At 34.6% G+C, this 5,293-nt stretch overlaps 1 long non-coding RNA gene across 5 annotated transcripts; it reads right to left on the bottom strand.

The window, feature by feature from the left end:
- Positions 1–560: 560 nt before the first annotated feature.
- Positions 561–4,679, bottom strand: LOC113335384. Of its 5 annotated transcripts, none has more exons than XR_003353309.1 (9): positions 3,517–4,678; positions 3,227–3,325; positions 3,008–3,065; positions 2,626–2,928; positions 2,170–2,365; positions 2,002–2,068; positions 1,362–1,515; positions 1,204–1,251; positions 561–1,080 (listed from the first exon to the last, which is right to left on the bottom strand). It is a non-coding gene; the product is annotated as an uncharacterized LOC113335384 (long non-coding RNA). The 5 variants fall into 5 exon arrangements; XR_003353311.1 differs by having other exon boundaries at positions 2,002–2,054; XR_003353310.1 differs by having other exon boundaries at positions 2,002–2,046.
- Positions 4,680–5,293: the final 614 nt, after the last annotated feature.

The following is a 5,293-nucleotide window of genomic DNA, read 5'->3' as shown; positions in this document are numbered from 1 at the left end:
TGAGAGGTGAGCACCGAACGGGATATGAGATGTAAGACAATTACTACAAGAAAAGTTGGATTAAGCGACGAGGCATTTTTGGTTGGAAAAGCCCATATTGAGTCGCTATATCCCTTAAAGCGACTTAATTTGGCTCTCGCTCTGGAGTTGCAAAAGGTGGGATTTCAACAAGTCTAGAGCAGCTAAGCAATCGCTTTAGTAATCAAGCAACTATCATGTAGCGTCTTCTATCTTAATTGCTACATGGCTAGAACGACCTTCCTAGAGCAAGTAAAATAGTAATCGTTTTAAAGCTAGACCAACCAAAATACATCAAGTGAAACATTGATCACTTCATAAATAAACCAACGCGCCGATCGCTTCATAGATAGACCAACCATAATAATAGAGCAAGTGAAACACCTGAAGTTGGTTGCTTATATTTTTGAGATACCAAACTTTTTACCGGCTACACCTGTTGTTCTGGTGCCCGAAGTATCCGGTCGATTTCAATTTAGATACTCCCAAATTGAAATTAAAATTACAATTAAAATTGATACTAAAACAAATTATGAACCAAATTAAAAACTGAATCAAGTTTTATTATATCGCATAGATCAATTTACATCATTTCTTAAAAAAAAAGACAATCTTTACAGGAACAAAAAGATTAAAAATACAAACTAATCATTTCTCTAAAAGATGATGATTACAATTTCCTTAATTTTGAAACAAAAGATGAACACTCTTTCGACTTTGTGGCACCAAGCTCATAATAAGAGATTTATACTGCCATCATTCTTGTGTTTTAAGTTCCTTTATGATCATTCATCATTGGGATCTTGACGGAGTACTCATACTCTAATAACATCACGAAAGGAATCAAAAGCAACGTGAGAGATTAGGCTGTAGCATAAGGGAAGTGATTCGCATGATTATAATCATGAGATAGTGGATATATTTAAGAATATACATAGAACTGCATATACAATAATTTGGAGGAGATCCAAACAGTAAACAAGGCGTACGATCTAAAAAATGAGGGCGAGAGTACATAACATAACTATCATTGTCTGACAAATATATGGTGTCAAATTGATCCTGTACGAAAACATTTAACCATGAATGTCAGCAAAACCATCAACAACATATCATAAAATGTAAAAACTACTTTCAGGGAAATTTCTTGCATAATTGATGATGAGTGGACATTGTATATCTCACCTGTTGTATAGGTTGACATACATTGTCCCCCACTGATCATAAAGTCATCTGTTGTGAGCAGTGTAAACAACCAATCTGATTTAGACAATGAACCAACATATAAAACAATCGCATTCATCTATATAAAAAAATCTCATTCATATTAAGAGAAAACTCACTTCTGATGTTTTTCATGGACAATCCAAGTAGCAGATTTAGAAACCACATCTTGCTTTGGTTTCAACAAGAATCCAATTTCTTTCTTTGGTATCAGTCCAATTTCTAGACTTTTAGGATCACTTGAGTTTCTTTTTTCCATCACGAGCTATGAATCTGAAAACCAACAATGTAAAGGAGGTAAATTTAACGATAACAATACACATAAAGGCAAACCCAAACTTAAAAAATCCATCTAACTGAAGGATTGAACAACCCAATGATCTAAATCTTTTCAAATTGAAGACTACAAATACCAAAAACGTAATAACCAAACCAGAAATAGAAAAAAACTAAAACTCTATCAACAATATGAAAAGCTAACATAAAACTAAATCTCAAATTACCGACTGAAATCATTTCTCAAATTAAACCAAGATTTTCATTATCAGAATCAGTTGAAGACGATGATGAAGAATCATGTGAAGCGAAAGAATCATATCCTGAACCCATAAACTTGTCATAACAATATAACATCATCAAGTATGTGGTCCCAACCCAAACCATGATAGATAAGAGGCTTCTTAAATCCTCAGTAATCTATATCAACCGAAAATACATGATATAATATCATCAGTGGCAAAAAAAAAAAACCACAATTACCTGACAAAAAAAATTTGATGCTTGAATCCCTTAAGCTCTTCAGAACTGCACCACTTGATAAGAATGACTCACACATGAAAACCACAAAACCAGAACAACAAAGTTCAGTAGAAACTAACTTTTCGATTAACTTACATACACACAAGTAAGGGATGGAGTCAAATTTACCAAATACAGAATTGGGTCCATATAGAGGAGACTTGTTGGCAAAACGGAGGAACTTAAAGATCACGTAAACAAGCGCATTTCCATACACTGTCTTCTTCCAAATTACACGACGAAACCAACGACAAGAGGGTTTAAGCATTAATATACATTTTCGTCTACATATTTTTCTATCTCGGTCCAAATATCTTCTTCAAACCTGTAATTCGAACAATGAGTTAATCAGAAATTGAAACAGTGATGACCAAAGAAGTTAAATAGATCCGAATAAAAGGGAAAATAAAAGAAGAAAACTAACTCTGAAAACTTACAATTGAAAATACATAAAGATTGAACAAAACTGTAACATAAAACTCAAAATTGAGCTACACCCTTTTACTGAATCCAACTCAAAGCCCGATTCAGTTATGGGTTTTGAATGAATCTAATCAGAACATAAGAAAATGACAAAAATCTCACCCTTGAAGAACAACCACAAAAACCCATCACCTAATTCTTCTCAATGATCTCTCGATTCTCAGTAATTAAACCCTAAATTTCATCTCTTAGCTCAAACACAAACCATCGTTGATTCAGATTTGAACCAAAACCCAAATCAACCAAACCCCATCTGTTGAGTTTGAGTTCTTCCATTCTCTTGTTGTTCTCTTTCATTCTCTGTAACCTTGTTTCTTCATAATTGTTGTTACTCATCACCATTTTTTCTTACTTCAGTACAAAATCCAAACCCAGGGTCTCTTAAAATGCATAACCTAAACAGACCTAAAAAGGAAAATCAATTGAGTACGGTAAAATTAAGCCCAAAATTAAACAAAATCAAAATACAAATGATGGGTTTTACCGGAAAAAGGTGTCTCATACTGGATGCCAATTCTAGCTCCCTTCAGACAGCAAATTACCTGCTCAAATAAAAAACCTAATGAATTACTCATTTATTCAAATTGGATAACGTAAGAGCACCACAAGCTGGAAATCAGACTTGACCATCAACTCTAGCATATTATGCAAACTGAAAAAGTCATATTCACTAAATTACTATATGTCTTGCATAAAAGAATACCTTAGTTCCTGCTATATAAGTAATTTTCCCATGGAAGTGAGAATTCACTGCCATGCTAGCATCCCCCTGCATTGCTTTTCTTTCTAACTCCATGTGAACCTGATACAACAAAAACGATCGAGCTTATTAGCATACTTAAAATGTAGTTGACCAATTAAATCAATTTAACTGAACATTTAGCATGCAATGCAACTAAAGCATGTTGACCATAGTGGTTTAAGTAATGCACCACATATAATGATTAAGCTTGCCTTTTATTAACTACAGTAAAGTATTGAGAAGAAAATTACTCGCTTCCTAACTGTAGCTAATAGTCCATCATTCCACTGTTCGCCATTTAAGTGTCTCTCTGCAAATGAAGAGACTCTAATTTTGCATCTTGCTTATTTACAGGTCCTGCTTCATTAGGAATAGTGCTAATGCATCAGCACCGAAAGTGTATGAAACTCCTCTGTCGTTCATCCCCCACCCCTTAGAATCTCTACTAAGATATGACCATAATAAATCACAGAGCAGATTCCCATCTTCTTTAACTCATTCAATGTCTTCCATCCACCAACTTGTTTATTGCAATTGCAGCTGCAACTGATTTCGCCATTCTGCCATGTTCATCCAGTACAATCACCACGGAAAACTCCATCATCTGTCTCAGCACAAGCCATCTCCCATATTACATATTCATTACCAGTGTCTCAAGATTTACCAGACCACACACCACTAACACAGACAACCATACTCTTCATTTCACAACCTACTCAACCCACTTAAAAATTCTTCTTCCAATAATCTAAGCATTCGAATCACATAGAGAACCATTTAGTTCTTCTCTACTCAGCCGACATCACCGATTTCAATTCCTTCTTTTCTGTAATCAATTCCACCTACAGTTCAGTCAAAATCTTCATCTTGTTCAAACCCTAACTATAATTCACCATCCATCTTGATTTCTAGCAGCAGCAACACCAATTCCACAAATCGAACCCATGATTAAGAAACTTTAAACAGAAATGGAAGAGATAATGAATTTTTTGTTGTTGATTCGATGTTCAGGGATGGAGATATATGATTCTTATGGCTAGTTTAGATGTTGAATGAAGAATTGAAAGGGGTTCTGAGATTGAATCAGTGAAAGAAGAAATCAGTAGCAGATTACGAATTGAAATTGGGTTTCGTTTGATTTAGGGTTTGTATAAGGTGGATCTGAGGTATTCAATTGATGAGTTTCTGTGACTGAAGTTGTGATAATTTTCACCAGAAATTGCAGATGAGAATTAATATGGGTCGATTCAATCAAGAAATAGAGATGAAGAAGAGGGATTGAGAGAAGAGCAGCCGTGGTGATGGAGCGCCGGCGGTGTGTTTCGGAGGAGAGGAGAGGTGTTTTTCGGAGGAGAGGAGGAAAGAAAGAGAGAACCAGATTGGAATTAGAGTTGGAGTGGTTGAGGGATACAACCAAGAATGAAAATTAAAATGATCGACGTACCATATTTCGTTTGATCCACTCGTACGAATCAAGAAAAAGATCTTGATGGTTGATATTATATTTGGGATGTTCATACGGATTGAGAAGTAAGTGTGTTTCTGTTAGTGCTAATATGAACTCATGTATCCGGTTTTGTTATCAACATTCGAAACGAAAAAAAATCCAAAAAAAATATTAATAAATTTAGGACATTGTTATCGACATTATGATATAAAAAATCCAAAAAATACATAAGAATGAATCTGGAAAATGAAAAATGAAATTGATAATTGGTGTGTTTCTTTGTGTTTTTGTGCTATCTCTGTGTGTTTCCGGTTTGAATTTCGACTAGTCACATAGGTCATGAAGTAATTTCTACTAGTCATATAGTTCATGAAGTAATTTCTAATATTCATTACCGATAAATATGAAGATCAGTATCGATTTGAACTTCAAATTTGGTATAACGGCATAGGAACTATGAACCAAGAAGTTCCGGGAGGGTTCTGGCTTCAAACTTAGCATGATACATCATATTTATCGATAAATATGAAGCTCAGTGTCGATTCGAACTTCAAATTCGGTATAACGACATAGAAACTATG

Source organism: Papaver somniferum, unplaced genomic scaffold (genome assembly GCF_003573695.1).
Source record: "Papaver somniferum cultivar HN1 unplaced genomic scaffold, ASM357369v1 unplaced-scaffold_142, whole genome shotgun sequence".
Taxonomy (NCBI): Eukaryota; Viridiplantae; Streptophyta; class Magnoliopsida; order Ranunculales; family Papaveraceae; genus Papaver; species Papaver somniferum.
This window is presented reverse-complemented; position numbering and strand designations above follow the sequence as displayed.